At 43.4% G+C, this 16,401-nt stretch overlaps 1 protein-coding gene across 1 annotated transcript in view; it reads left to right on the forward strand.

Moving 5' to 3' along the window:
• The first annotated feature begins 1,103 nt into the window (after window positions 1-1,103).
• The window catches only part of pag1 (phosphoprotein membrane anchor with glycosphingolipid microdomains 1), a 35,473-nt gene continuing 20,175 nt past the window's right edge, over window positions 1,104-16,401 (forward strand). The window contains exon 1 of the mRNA XM_062446160.1: window positions 1,104-1,358. The gene's annotated coding sequence lies outside the window, so the exon portion shown is untranslated. The remainder of the gene's footprint in view (window positions 1,359-16,401) is intronic.

A 16,401-nucleotide genomic window follows, 5' to 3' on the forward strand; every position in this document is an offset into this window, starting at 1 on the left:
CCATGACAATTAGCACAACTGGGACCCAGTGCTGTATTGTCCTAAATCAAGTTAGTGGGGAGAGGCTACAGAAAAACAATGTGTTGGAATACACAGGGGAAGGGTTTGGCCCCTAAGAATAAAGGTTATGGAGAGCGTTTGTATTTTCCACTTGTTTTGTTGCACTTGGGTGGGCTAAATATAAGCCGAGGGTGCTGAATCATTCTTTCAATCAGCTCAATGGGTGTGGCCAGGAAGTTAGAGATTGACTGGCTTTGTTTATTTCACTTATTAAGCAAAGGTCAGTGTCCCTTAAGTCACATTTACACAAATACATGCTATTGTCTCTGTGTCTATTGATCTTGTTCTTTCACCATGTTCTCAGGAATTGCAACATGAATCCATCTACTGAAAATAACAGTTTTATTATCAGTGTGAAAGTGTCATTTTTGCGCTGTTGTCATACCGAGGACTTGCTGTAATGCTTCAGTATACTTCAGTTACTTCAGTAACAATATTTAAATAATTATTAATTATTAAATAATTATTATAGTTTATTTGTCTTCACAAAGCACCAAAACATGCCGTGTCTATCAGTATGGTCGTTATAATATATTCTTTTATAATGAGTCCTTATAATGTTTATATACTGTTTTCTGTTGTTGCTGTCAAAGATCCTTGATATTGACATTGTTCTTAAGCACCATGCAACTAAATTACAGTCTTATACTACTACTACTACTTCTTTTGTCTTATTATCCATGCATAGCTAGCCTTTGTTGTACACCAATGGTGTATTGTTGTTACAATAGCTACTGATTTTGTTCTATAGCTACAGTATATAAAGTATTAGATCGTGATTACGATTATTATTATCATTAGTAGGAGGAGGATGAGGATGAAGAGGAGGATGAAGAGGAGGAAGCAGTAAATGTACAATCACACAGGATAAAGTTTAATGTACATTTTCACTTTCTGTTTTCTTTTTTTTGTTAGTAATAGCCGTGACAAAGTTGTGGACATTTTCCAACGTACTGGTACTATACAGCAAGGGAAAATAATTACGCACTACATGTCCCATGAACCTCAGCGAGACTGCTTTATAGTCGAAGCGAGCGGTCACTCCTCCCCAACATCTTGCCGGAGTAGACTATGGGACTGAAGAGCACCGCACTATGTCTGAATGCAGTACAACGCGCCGTGAAGTTTCCCTTCTTTGAATAGGTTTTGTGTATGAATAATCCTTTTTTTTACTTGTCTGCTTTTAAGTTTATTTTCAGTTTATTACATTTGGAAACATAGCCGGCACACAGACACAAACTGAACAAAATCGACGAATTTCTTGTCACCAATTGCTGTTACATGGATGATATTTTCTGGTAAGTAGTCTTTCGATGTTTATCTGCAAACGTGAAAGCTGAGTCTTGTCTCCTTATAGTTTAGTAATACTGTAAACGTAATAGACTTCGAGAATATGGTTATGTGGGTGCAATCCAAAAACTTCATTGATTGTTTTGAATGCGACAGCACGTCAAGCAATGCGGGTTGGTAACAGTCTTATTGAGAGATTTGGGATGTCGTATCTATTGATCTTGTTCTGTTTGATTAAGCTGTGGAATAAAGGCATTTACTTTAACTTTTGTGAAATTAGATCATTTCACACTTTGCATACTGTACCTCGAAAGTGAGGCTGTATTTATTTACCTTGGGCCAATGATTTATTCAGTAGAAATGTCTCAGTGTTTAAATCAATACACCCATGAGATAGTGCTCTGTAGTTTAGATATTCAAACTAACTTCTTTCATGAGCACAGATAAACTAAACCTGTTCACACATCCACATGCACACACAGCAGGTTACAGACAGCAGGCGCTGGATGATATTGAGTCTCCACGTTTCCATGCATTTCTAAGCACATCAGAAGGATTGAGGTCAGATACATGACTGAACCAGCCCCCAAGCCTGTGACAGTAATATACATCCCTTTGTCGTTCCACAAACGGCATTGTTCTTATTGACCCTGACAGTGCTAGCTTCTGTTTACTTACAGTATACCATTGTCACCTTTTCCAGTAAGAGAAACCCTCCTCTCTGTTTTCTGTGTAAAAGGAACCATTGGTAGTTCCCATAGATCAGACAATCTGCTTTAGGAACAACAATTGTCAGATTCTTTTCTGCGGAATCAGCTTCCTTCTGGGGATAATTTTCTTATACTTCCCTATTTAACAAAACAGTGCAACACCATGTTGCACTGTTAGATATGCCTACTGTACTGTATTAAATCTTAGTTTTTGGTGAGAGCAAGCTGTTACACAAGTCATTTCCTCTGGCTTTGAAGTCAAAAGAGGTCTGAATTTCTGTTTCTTTAAGTGTATGGGTTAAAGATGCTACTGAAGATGCTATTTAATTAGTAATTACACACATCTAGTCACGTGAATTTTGTAAGTATGCAGGGTTTACTGAAACTTGCAATAGTGAATCTTTAACATCTGTGATAAACTGAAACCCCTGACTTCATGGTTGGGTGCTACAGACAGTTGGGTGCCTATTCCGAATTAGCTACAGTCCAATACGTGCAGCTGTCTCTTTCAGCCCACACATTTCGATACGCAGCGTCACAAATAGGGGTTTGTGGCGACAAGGGCTTGACACACCTTGTTAGAGTGACGGGAACACACGCTAGCTGTCCAAACGCTACCCCAGCGCGGCTGAAGGCGGAGGCAGTACAACCTGGAAGGGGTTGGACAGCCTTAATGACGTCAACCACCTCCCCAGGTCAATGCATTCCAGTGCTGTCAAGAGTTCATAAGAACTTATTACATTTAGGTCGAAACAAAACATTGATACGCACATGCCACAAGTTGTTGGAAAGGTCTACCGAATGGTGTTGAACTGTGGGGATGTAAGGGAATGCTGTGACCATCAGTTGGAAATAGCAGTGGCATTTTAAATATGATTTTGTGCCTAACATATGGATAAAGTGACTCATGAGGGGGAAGCGACCCCTGCTAAAAGTCAGTTGTGTCTGACTGACATTAAGCCTGCATGTAATAATGTATTATGTTATTGTGTATAGCCTACAAAACTGTTTATATCACGACTTGTGTTATTCAGCTGTTTCTCATGGAAGCCTTTTGGTTTGATATAGCAAACCCACATCATTTCTAACTGGTGTCATGAACAACAGTACAGTAGTTGAACCCCTTTTCACACTGGATTAGAATAGCAGGCGAACTACTTCCCATTCTTTTCAAACTGTCAGATAACATACACAACACACACCACACACACACGAGGAATTTCCCCAACATGTTTGATTGGACAATGTATACCAACCCTCTATAGCTGTTTCGAGTTGTTTCGAACTGGTGATATGTAGGTTGTGGTTTTCACAACAGTAGAAGAAGAAGTTATTTTTAGCTGCCGCCACTCCCCTCAGTTAAACGGTCACACCCCTGCCAATTGGCTGATTGGAAACTGGTTTCTCACAGTAGCCCTATAGTATGTTTGTCCTGTTTTTCCCAATACTTCAGGGTATTTACAAGACATCCCATAGAAAAATGTGGATGAAAAAAAGAATGCGAAGAAAAAAGAATTTACCGGTGATTGCAGTGCATGTTTGATAATGCGGATAAATCTCTTAAGACTTTCGGGAGTGTAAGTAAAGAACAGGGAGAAGGGAGACTCATCTATCAAGCCCAGTGAGAGAAGAGACAGACAGGGAAGGAAGGATGAAGAGAGGGCGTGATTAAATGCTAATCGTGAAATAAAATGTATTGATCTACATTGGCAATAACACTGTAAGTGCTCTTTAGATCCCCTCAGAATGACCAAACCCTTGAAAAATTGATTTTCCATCTGCCCTGGCAAAGATGCAAAGAAGACTTGTTGTAGTAGCTAGAAGTGGTAATTTGGACAACCTAAGAACTCCGCTTTTCAACCGAGGATGTGGTTTCACTGGGACACACTCAACCAAGCAAGTAATGCAAAAGTAATGCAAAAACATGCCGAAACCAACTCAGGTGGCCCGTACATTTTAAGCTACAGTTTAAAACAGTCCACACCACAATCCCTCAAAGAACTATACTGCATCTTCAGTATCTTAAGTGAATCTCAGACTGTCACAGCAGGATGCTTTAAATGACATTATCTCATAGTAAAATTACTCTGTGCTCGGGACATAGTTTTGTCAGTGGAATTTGAAATAACAACATAGCTTTCGTCTAGTGTTTTCCAATCTCTACATCGGTATGCTGTCACCTGCAGGAATTCTTGTTGACAACCGACGCAACATCTTCTCACTGCCAGACTTGTTTATCCAGACAGGGCTCACATCGTGTCTGCTCTTGCCCCGATTCACACACAGAAACACATGACACACATACTAACACACCGCCTCACACACACTGTCATCAACCAACAGGTCCTCAGCAATTTTCGAAGGTATAACAGGCAGGTTAAGTGTTAAGTGTTTGTTCACGTCTGTGCTGACATGCGGGTGCGTGACGGCTACTTGTCTCTTCGTGCTGCAGTGCTCCGACAGAAATTACCTCAGCGACTTTCAGGGTGCGTCGGCTGAGGGCCCCCAGCTCAAGTAAACACTGCGGATGTGATTAACTGAGATTGCTCCAGGCCAACGCTGATGGGAAGCCAGACCTCTCCCAGAGGGTTGTGGATAATTTAACACCCCTTATCATCGTGCGTCCTACCTCATGTCGTTTACAAAGCGGAGGCAGAGGGCCCTGTTGGGAAACAGTGCTTTTGGTGTGTGCTATGTAGCAAAGTGCTATTTTTAGTTTTTGGGAGGGCTTTGACATGGGGGGAGGATTTCCAAGAGTGTTGGTACAAAAACTCATTGTCAGTAGTTGCTGGTGTATGTAGGCCAGTGTTTGTTTTATACATTCAACAAAGTCAAGTTTGTGCCAAAATTGGCTTTCCCCCCTCCTTCAATGTCACAATTAAGGTCATGTGTCAAATTTGCTAGTGTCTGACATTAGATGACTTGGCCAGATTGGCTTGACATCTGGGCTGTCTCATGGAACAGGAAGGACAGGGCAGGATTTAAGAGAGCATGCTCCCTGTCCCCATCCACGACTGCTGTCTAAGTGCTGCTGATGCAGCAGAAACAGTGTGTGTGTGTGTATGTGTGTGTGTGTGTGTGTGTGTGTGTGTGTGTGTGTGTTGGACTGGGGTGCTGTGTTGCCAGATAGGGCCACACTGGGAGAGGCACCTCATCTCACACTCGGCTGGGTAAAGGCACTGTGGGGGAGAGGAAAGAGCCAACTGCACAGATACACACGCTGAGCGACTCAGTGTGAACATCTTGTGAAAGCGCAGCTCTGTCGCTCTATCTGCTTCACAGCGATATTCCCAGCAGTGTTATCTTAAGGAACATGGAGCCTTACATGCCAAGTATGAAATAATGGAAACAGGATAGATTGGAATCAGTTACTTTAAGATCTGGTTTGGGCAATGCAGTGAATGACACATCATAAGCATAGGTCTCTCGCTGTCTTATTTAGGTCACACGGTGGTCAGCAGTGTCAGGTGTTATGATCTTGTGTTCCACAGTAACAGTGGTTTGATTCAGAATTCCCCGCCCGATTCCCCTAGGGCCTGTGCCATTGGACTGGGATCCGCCAAGCTGAACACAAACAAGCGCTTGTCGATTTGTGCGCTTAAGGTCCCCGGATAAGAAGCCACGTTTGTTTTCCCATCTTTATGGGGCTCTTTGGAGTTATATGCTGTTTAGTTATGTGAGCTTTTGGACTCGGAAGAGAATGGGATTTTTGATATGCAGTGGAGGCGGCTGGCCTCCCACTGTATGCAGTCAATTGAGAAATAAGATGGACCGTTGGAGTGACTCTCATCGATTGGGAAGGTGGAAGTCTGTAGGCGTGAGAGGAAACATGAGGATTGCTGAAGGAGACTTCATCTGGGGTGTCTCTCTCTCTGTGTGGCCACGTCTCTTTATTTTATTTTCTCTCTTTCTCCAATCTATCTCTCACTTATCTGTCTCTTTCTTTCTGTCTTTGCCCTCTATTTTGATTCCTCTCCCTTTCTGTCTTTTCACTCGAACTTTTTCTTTTACTATCCCCCCTCCCCCCCTCCCAAGTGAGGGATGGAGACTTGCCCAATAACCCCCATTGGGATCCAGTGCTCTACTGTGGTCCGGGCTCAACTTGGAGTTATCGGCGGGTGGGAGTGAGGATGCCGGGTAATGGTGTGAGGGAGGGCATGTGATATTTTTCATCCTAATTACCCACAATGCTCCGCAACAGTCTCACAATTAAGGGGGACCTCCCTTTTCCCCTTCCTCACCACTCGCTGGGAAATGGGCCTGTTATCTAGCCAAGACATATTAATAAAACACATAGAATAACAATGTGTGGGTACATTTAACAAAGGGCCACTCCAAGAGGGCACGTCCAGACACACTGCTGTTACAGAACATGGACATACTGAACAATTTTTTTTTTTTTTTAAGTCCCCATAGTTTCTTAATCTGCAAAACCTATATTTAGGCCTTAAGAACCTAGTTTGGGATGTGATTGTAGTAGATCTGTTTATACTCTGGCCAATTTCTGTTGCTATAGTTGTTCTGTTGGTCACACAGATCTGGTAATTTTATAACACGTATATTATTCTGGTGAGATAGATATAGTCCCAAACTACTTACCTGAACTTTTTAAGACAAGCTTATTGTGTTCTGGAGAAATGGACCTGATTCAGATGAGAGCAGCTCTTCTGGTTACATATGGCATATTAACTGAAGGAATTGTACTGCCAGCCTATCAATTAGTGTACCTGCGTATCCTTTGATAAGGAAGAGGAGATTGTGGTAAGTTTTGGCAAAAGACAAGATCACCATCCTTTTGCATTAGTTGGATGCGTACCATACCTGTGAATACCCTTTTATTCCCTTGAGAAATGCACATTTTACCTTCAACACACTTCATTCCAACAATACTGTACTTGAACTGTTTTCAAGCAAATGCAATGACTATGTACTATGGCTCGTCTTTGAAGACTAGCCATAGATTAAAAACAACAGTTGCCTTAGTGGTGGCCTGGTAATGGAAGCTATCCAGTGTCTGTGGAGTGCATCTTTATTTCTCTGTTTCCTCTCTGTGAATTCCGCAGAGGTTATATGAGAAGAACAACAATATGGTGGGGCAGTGATGCAATTACATCCATCAGGACTGTTAGTGTGCTGTGTGTGTGTGTGTGTGTGTGTGTGTGTGTGTGTGTGTGTGTGTGTGTGTGTGTGTGTGTGTGTGTGTGTGTGTGTGTGTGTGTGTGTGTGTGTGTGTGTGTGTGTTGTTTTCCCACCATAGGGTGGATTGTTTACTGATGGATGCTATGTTAGCCATCTTGGGAATTTACTCTGTTTTTCTCCCTCCCCACTCCCCAAGGACATTGGGTTCATTGAATAAACTGGTTCAGGCTGGTCGTGTGCCAAGACAGACTATTGGTAAATATGCTTCTCTATCCTGGGCAGGACAATGACTCCCATAGAGGCTTTGAGGATCTGCGGAGGTTGGGAGAAAAGTAGTGTGTGTGAGAAAGAATCTTCATGAATGAGTGAATACGGTAGGAGGAAAGGGGTTTCGGCCACAGAGAAGAAATTTGTTTTTTGAGGGGTTTGGTGAATAGTTCTTAGAACCCTGAGAGAAAAGCACTGTGATGTGTTAGATTTTTCAACAGAGTTGAATGGGTTTGTTAATGCAACAGTTTTGTACAATGATTTGCACAACGTCAGTACCCATGTAGGTAATCCAACATTTTTGACAAAATGTAAAACTAAAATGAACCAAAATGTAAACATATATTTGTGTACTTGTATAACACAGAGAGCAAAGAAAAAAATGTCTTAATATATCTTATTTATTTTGATTGTGATAAAAAAAAATAAAAAAACTTTTGTCATCTGCAGGCAGTGGAGTAGCACCTTTCAGAGTAAAAAATGACTCATCACAAAAATTCTGCGCAGTGTATTGGCACTCCTCTACCCACATTTAAAATGGTTTACAGAGTGAGGAGCAAGAAGGGATGTTCGGAGAGAGGAGTAGAGGAAGAGAGATGAAAGCGGTACTGTCTGTCCAGCGATAATGGTGATGGTCTCGGTGGACGACAGAGGGAAAGAGAAAGTTCTAGAAAGCGAGAGAGTGAAAAAGGGGTTCTCAGCAGGTTTTTGGAGCTGAGCTGCAGCAAACATCAACAAAAAGGTTTTGAACTCGTCCGGGCCAGAGAGTGCCTTCCAAGAATACTGAGTGACTTGAGATAAGATGTAAGGAAAGGAGGAGAGGAGGCGGTGTGGAAGTGAATAATAGTGTGTTCTATTGTATTCTTTCAAGTTCACAGGGATTCTGATGGAGTAGAGAGGTAAAAGCCTGCACTGACTTCCTCAACCAGGGAATACAGATGTACTGTTATTGAAGGCACTACAGAGTCATTCATAGCATGGAAAAATAACTAGAACAGGGAGAAGAACATGAAACATTCTCACAAAGAATAAAGAGAAGAATGAATAATTCAGGTGAGAAAGGAAAATCAAAGATTGTTATTCATTTTTGTAAGGAAATTATAGCAGGAAGAAAGGTATGATGAGAAGGGTTGTATGGATGGATCCTGGGAGAATTCAAACAGGAAGTAAATGATGGAAATTCCTTTTGTAACCAAACTGGTCAATAACAACAAACATCATAAACAGTTTTGTGGTTTTCTCCTTGAAAGTATAAGTCAGGATCTGTGTCGACTAAGCTCTATCAAAAAACAGGCGAGACCAAGTCCACCATGGGGCAGTGCGATGTGAAATGCTATAATACTTCAGTCAAACAGGGTTTAGAAAACAGATTAAACAGGATTATATACACACACACTCATCAACACCATTCTGACCACTCCCACAAGGGTCAAGCTGATCGGTGCAAACAAGCTGAAAAACATGATTTGGCAGGTCATATGCCTTGTTGTACACAAAAAACACACACACACACACACACACTACAAACTAGAAAATACTTTCTGTAATACCCTGACTCACAGGATGACGAAGCTTGGATTAAATTGGACTTTTAGTAATATGTCAAGTTATTTTGAGGTTACTGTCCAACAGCCACACAGGAAGAGACAACAACCCCAAAGTGACTGGGGTTTCAAGGGTTGTGAATCTATTTGATCATTGGCAATAAGTATCTATTCCATTACACGTTTGGCTTGATTTGGATCAGTTTCCATGTCCTTGGTTTGAAACTCTGTGGTCTTCTAAGGGCCACACTCACCAGCACGCACACATCGACACAGCCACACTCCTACACACAGTATACACACGCAACACACAAATTACACACCCACCACAAACACAATCAGAAGTGGTTTCCACATGCATAGAGTGCCGTTACAGGAACTAACTGCACAACCCGCCTTGCCTTGTCCTCTCATTAGTAAGGATCTACTATAAAAACAGACCTACAAATGACTGCCTCCCAACCCCATAATACACACTTTCACGCATGCAAGCATACAGACGACTTCTCCCTTCCACTCCAGCTGTTCCAGCCTCTGGTGCTTTGAACCCAGATCCATTGACATGGAAGTCTCCGGAACATCAGTTACACTGGATCCCTCAGAGAGATGCCATTGGTTTTCCTCTGAGATGGCCTATTGAGAGAAGTTTGTGGGTGTATGTGTGTGTTCAGTGTGACTAAGACTCAAAGAGTGTGTGCAGTGTTAATACTTCTATATGTATATATATTGTGTGTTTGTGTACGTGTGATTGGTCTCATCTGCTCTCCTGCTGGGGTCTGACCCCAATGCTCTCTCTGAAAGACCTAGATACACCACGATGCCTCAGCAACAGGGGCTCCAGTACAGTGGTGCTGGGGAGGGGGGGGTGGTACTTGGCTCCACTAGTGTGTGAACGACTAACAACAGTGCTCCAGAAACTTCACATCCTATTTCTGTGACGTCCGCTGTGCTGATGCCATCCCAAGGCGGTTTTATGGCTCGGCCTCGGAATGCTTTCACCACACATTTCTCCTGGATGGGGAGGGAGAAGATTGCAGTATGGGGGTTTTCTGTGTGTAGACTTGGGTGTTGCATATGTCCTGTGTGGCGACTGCGTGACGAATTGCTCGTAGAACGGTATCGATCGAACTCTACTCAATGCGAGCTCTCGTGTGCTGTCTGGGGCTGGCACGCTCTGTCTGTGTCTCGGAGAAGTGTAGAGTGGCACAGGGGGTGTGTGTGGGAGATGGTGTGTGTTTCTATGTTCATGTCCCCTTCTGGCAACTGTATCTGTACCTGTGTGTGTGTGTGTGTGTGTGTGTGTGTGTGTGTGTGTGTGTGTGTGTGTGTGTGTGTGTGTGTGTGTGTGTAAATCAGTACCTCTGAAAGGTCTGCATTATCAGCCTCCTGGCGAGCACAACTCTTAGCTCTGTCTGCTCAGCCTCACAGCTCTGTCGCCCTGGGTGACAGGGTTGCTAGGTGATGGATGGACAGTGTGGTATCCCACAGTCAAGCACACACGGTTTCTCTGTTCGAGTTCTCCAACCCAAACGACAAACACATTTTCTTATCGCTAGGCACAATAAAGCATTTGGATAGACATGAGCACAGACTGGGAGTTTCTGCTCCGTGCCACTCATCCTTTAGGAGTTTCCTAACCCTTTATTATAAATTCACACTGAGATGAAGAGAGATAGGATGCAGAGTGAGACACTGAGACAGAATGAAACAGGAAGGCACTGTCGTTTCCTGTCAGCCGAATAGATAAAGTCTTCCCCTGTGCCTTATAGAATCTATTCATATGTATCCTGATAACTGTTAATGTCATGGTTGATGCCTTGAATTCTAACCTAGCGTAAACAATTCTTTTGTCATTTTCACAGAATCCTCTCCTCGTTATAGTTCTGGTTCACTTCCTTTCGCTTCATCAGTGGCTGTTCAGCTGCACATAGTGATTGTGAAGGGACTGCTGGAGGTCTGACTGCTTGCACTTGCTTGACAGATGGAAATGAAGAAGAGAAAGAGAATCAGGTGGAAGGCGAGAGTCAGAGAGAGAGAAGGAGAGAGAGAGACTACCGCATAGAAGCGTTAGGCCAACCCCTGGGATATTCCTGGCAGCTGTGGTGTTTGTAGAGTAAAGATTAGGGGAAAATTGCAGTGAGCAGGGCGTCTCACCTTTCCCTGTAGACTGTGTGCGTGTGCGCGCACCACAGTGATGTCACTTGAGAGGCAGCAGTGTCTGCAACAGCTGGGGCAGCTTTAGTCAGGGCCTACCTGCACACACACAACCCTGGTTCTTGTCAGAGTTGGCCCTTGTTTGAATTGCAGTTCAGACAAGACACATTGATTTGACCATTTATTGATAACCATGGAAATAGGTTTCCTTTGAGAGTGGATGTATGAAAAAGAAGCCCTCCCTGCCTCTAAGAACTACCGAACAACGTACATAGAAAATGAGTCAGGGAGCAAATAGAGTAGAAATCCCCTTGATGGGTAGTAACATGAGATGGGGATGGTGGAGGCAGGCAGCAGCAGCACAATAATACAACAAGTGAGTGTACCTGTATCCCTGCAGCATTTTCACTACCGCCTTATCGGACACGGACCTATGGGCTTGGAGTAACACAGGTGTAGCTGATGAGCGAGATGATGTGCGCTGCCCCAGTGCCATGCCTGGACGAGGCTTTGCTCCTTTTTCACCTTGTTTAGCGAGAATACAGATGGAGTATAGGACTGCTGCAAGGCCAAAGGACACGTGTGTGTGTGTGAGAGAGAGAGACTGAAAGTGTGTGTGTGTTTGTGCGTGAATGTGTGTGATTATCTCACCCCTTAATCTGCTACTTGTGTTCACCAGACACAAGACATACAGGAGAACGCAAGAGAACAGAGATATCCAAAGTCACATTGCTTGTGCTGTCGAATGCTTTCGTTTTTATGAATACTAGAGTGATTTACAAGCCAAGTGTGAGTCCATTATGCGTGATTAGGTGTACGTGTGTGTGTTATGTTGGACCACGCTTCATGACTTCAATGTCAGGCAGCCATAAGTCAGTGCAAGGGCTCTTTGTGCCTTGTCATCTTTGCCACATTACTGATACATGCTGCCTAGCGCTTAGCAACAAGCAGACAGGTAATAAAACTCACTCTCTCACACACGTACACACAGACATACACACAGACATACACAAATACACACACACTGTAGAAACACAGCAAGTACACATAAATAATGCTCCTATGCTTGAGCATCCACAGACAAACACAATCGCACACGCACACAAAGGAATGAGTAGAAATCATTCGGTACTCTTGCTAGCATACTAGTAAGCCTAACAAGCATGCGAGCTTGCTAACATACCTTGTTTCTCAGGTGTCAAAGGAAGTCTCTCCCTTCAACCCTGCACTTGTAATGGCAGCTGGAGATCATCAGTCCATGGATGTAATCTGTGAAATTCAGTTAAACAAAACCCTGGTTTGAGAAAAGATACTGTACACCTCTTTACTGGAGCTAAGTGAAGTGAAAGCCAGCTAAGCAGATCAATTATTCATGGAAAAATGCTTTAGCGAAGGTGTCCAGTGAAAAACAATAGCTGAAATGTCTATCTGTGTTTCCTGAAGCTATATTGTTTTTTTACCAGTGCCAAATTGCATAATTTCTCAACGAAGAGAATAGCTATCAAAACGATAAACTAATATAAATAACAGTTGTTTCATGTCTGTCTTTTTTAAACCACCTTTTAACTCTCAGTTCCTGTGTGATCATTTCTTAGTGGTACTGTGACTTGGGCCATTTTGGCAAAATTCCAAACATCTGGGGTGAACTTCCTCTCTCATCTTGCCCGTGGTAGTTCAAAAGGATTTGCTACAATAAAATGAAACGTTGGTTCCAGACTGTTCTGTGAGACCGCTTCACAGCCAAACTTCCCCGACGTAGAAATGGGGCCCTGATGATGTCACACATTCAGCCTGCCAGTGGCTTTGGTTGCTTGAGGGTGTTGCTTCAGGTTTGGGCGGGGTCGAAAAGTTGACCCTGGAACACAGCCAGGAAATTCACAATATCAGGTGGTGCTTGAAATATGTAAACGTTCCTTTCTTGTCCGGTTGTCAGGAGGAGTCAGGCAAGGATGCTGCTTTGCAACTTTCTCTTTCAGTCCTGTACTCTTCCTACATGTTCCTCGCATTTTACTGCGGTGAACATTAAAGCAACACTAGCAGTATTCTTTTTTTACGGGCCGTCTTTGATATATACAGAGGGATCACTTCTCTACACGAACATGACGGTGTGAGCTGTGTACATCAAAGGCTTCAGAGCATGCCAGGTCATGGGTCTTTGTCTTCCGTTGGTTACTTGAAATCCAAGCAACATGATGGCACCACTGGAAGACACTCGTTGTAAATCGGCGTCCATTCAAATGAATGTAATGGTTTTTCATTGTTGTCGTGGAATGATATCCTAAACCTGTGATTTAAATGAAAATTTTGCAAGCTCTTTCTGACGCATGATTCACTGGCATATATTTGTCTAATGTGAGAGGAGTGGTGGTGAGTGTTTCTACTGGAATGTGGTTTAAATTGCGAAGGAGAAGACGAGGGCTGAGTGTTTTGGAAGAGAGGTTTCTATAAAAGACCTTAACCGAGCTAGAGTTCCGGTGTTGAGGAAACCTGTGTACTACAGTAGCTTGCTGGCTAAGATCCCGTGTATTTTAAAAGCCCTATAATCTTTTACCTGGAACAATGGAAGTACAACATTCATACATTTTATAAATAAAACAGACTTTCATAGCTCATAACTGTGACAACTTCAAACACTGCACTTGTAGCCGTTGCTAGAAAAGGATATTGTCTGCCATGCTGGCCAGAAGAGGCAAAGTGAGGTTTCTGTATACTAAAAGAATGGCTTCCTAATTGCTCAGAGCAAAAGCCACATGAAAGTAAAACAGAGGAAATTAGCCAGGGTCAACTTTCGAGTCTAGACCTGTTCCTAATAATTCAATTACAGACTCCCTTGTGAATTACCTGTGTAGTGTGCGATGTTTGCAGCCTAGTTGTTTTGAAGATGGAGCTAGTAAGAATGACCTACATGTGGCCTCCAACCCCCCCCCCCCCCCCCCCCCCCCCCCAAGACTGGTAGCAACTAGCATTAGCTAGCTAGCATAATCCCCCAACGGCCTAGAAAGTCACTTATCAGAGCAGGTGGTCGGGGGGGGGGGGGGGGGGGGGGGGGGATACACAATGGTGTCATCTGCTGCAGAAAGTGTTAAACTCTGCAGGGGTCTGCCATCATCTGCCTTCTCATTTGGAACGTGTTGATGCATTTAGGAAGCAAGGCCCTTGCCAAAATGTTAGCTGTGTGTAGATTGTTTTCTTTGGAGAGAGAGGGGGGCAGGGTGGGGGGATCCAAAAGTGTTTTTCCATGTGTGGGAAATTGTAGCTTGATTTGGACAGATTGCAATGGATACAGCTATTAAGCAAGTGTAGAAGGTGCAACTCTTGACTGAAATGGAAATTTCCAGATTGTGGTTACAGGGCTTTCTAATAGAAAGGGGCCATCATTCTTTCTGGCCAAGCATGAGATTTGAATAATGCCAAGGGTGTGACAGAAAGAAGGCTTCTGTACAAGTGAAAGATAACACGGATCATAAAATCTGACTTTTCTGTTCAGTTCACACCTTAGGCTAAACTCGATATTCTCATCTGTCTCCATGATCCCTGCATAGTGCACACATTGCTCCACTTTATCATTGTTATATAGCTCGTTGTGTGACTCAAATTTCCAATGCAGATCTGTCATAGCAGAGAATAAGGCTTCTTTTCCAGCTCATTGGCAGGTTCCTCCTGCACCTTGGGCTTTGAGGGTCGTTCTGGTGATGAGATCTAGGAGTCATCCCCCAGTGAACAGCACACTTCCCTGGGGTGGCTTTGTCCAGAAGAGGCTCTCATCTCTTGCCCAATGGACCCGCCCTAACTGGAGTCTTGACAACTGTGTGAGTGTGTGATTGTGTGAGAGAGAGAGAGAGAGAGAGAGAGAGAGAGAGAGAGAGAGAGAGAGAGAGAGAGAGAGAGAGAGACCCACTCTCTATCCTCTGTCCTTCAGCCATATTCCCGGGGGTTGCGTGTTTACTCAAGGTTATTTTTGGGTTCTTCAGGAATATTGTCGGCGACAGTGCTCAGACCAGCGTTTCCCCTGGCCCTGCCTTTACCCTCCCTCGCCCCCTGCTCTGTTTAAAGGACCCCCCTGCTGAAACGCACAGCTCGCTGGACACTGTAACCTTGAAAGGATTCTTCTGGAAATATTTCTGTGCTGTGGAATGGGGGTTGAGGGGTTGTGTGTGTGTGTGTGTGAGACTGTGCAGTTTGTGTGTGCGTAGCTGTGCAAGTGTGTGCGTGTATGCATATATGCGTGTGTGTGTATGTGTGTAGGTGTGCACTCTGTACTTGTGTGTATGTGTGTCTCGTTTAATCAAGTCCCCCCAGCCCAGAGCCTGTTGACAGGAAGCCCTACCGGAGAGCAGGAATGCATCTATCATCCTGTGTGTCTTTATGACTTCAACTCCTCTGGGAGGACTAATGGTGAATATGCAGTAGAGCAACTGGGGTTTAGCAAAATAGCATCCAGTCAATACTGGTGTCTAAGAGAATGTGTGTATGTACGCATTCCAAAGATTACGAAACGGAACAAAACCAACAGTTTATTAGTGATTTCCTAGAACCTTCACACAGTGACACAGTTGGTCGTATTTGTAGTCCTGCTGGGACAATTGGTGGCCGGGGTTTTTTTTTTCCTGGAGAGCAAGCAGATTACTAAGAAATGCAATCAATTCTACCTTCTCTTTTAATTCCCCTTTGGCTCCTTCATCCCTTTAGATAAAAGCAGTACATAAACACAGATTATTTCTGGAGAAAAAAAGCATAAGCAGTATAATGAAACTTTTAACAATTTATGAATTGAATGCTACAGTGCTAAACAGACGTACACTCCTTTTTTTTGTATTTTAAAACAAAGCAATGATGAGCATTTTCTTAAACATTATGACACTATTTAAAACACAGATGCTTGGTCGACGCTAAAGAGAGAATGTGCTTGAGTAAACAGACTCCGAAGCCTGTCATGGCTGAACCTCATCAAAATCCTGCTGTACTACATATGTTTATTTCTTCTCACGCTGTCTGGATCAATGCAGTATCTGGCCAACACAGCACATCGCCACTTGGCACAGATCAACTACTGTACATAGAGTGAAATGTCGTGAGTGTCGTAATGAGTTAGAAATGGACAGTAGCAATAAGATCGTGTGTAAATGTGCCTCTGCCCTCGGGGCAGTTCACAAATAAAGGTTGCATGCATGAACACTCGACCCAGCAAGTGTTTAGTGTGTTAAGTGTCTAGTGGCTTGCTAATGCCCTCACAAGGG

The sequence above is a fragment of the Osmerus eperlanus genome, chromosome 20 (genome assembly GCF_963692335.1).
Source record: "Osmerus eperlanus chromosome 20, fOsmEpe2.1, whole genome shotgun sequence".
In the NCBI taxonomy this organism is placed as follows: domain Eukaryota; kingdom Metazoa; phylum Chordata; class Actinopteri; order Osmeriformes; family Osmeridae; genus Osmerus; species Osmerus eperlanus.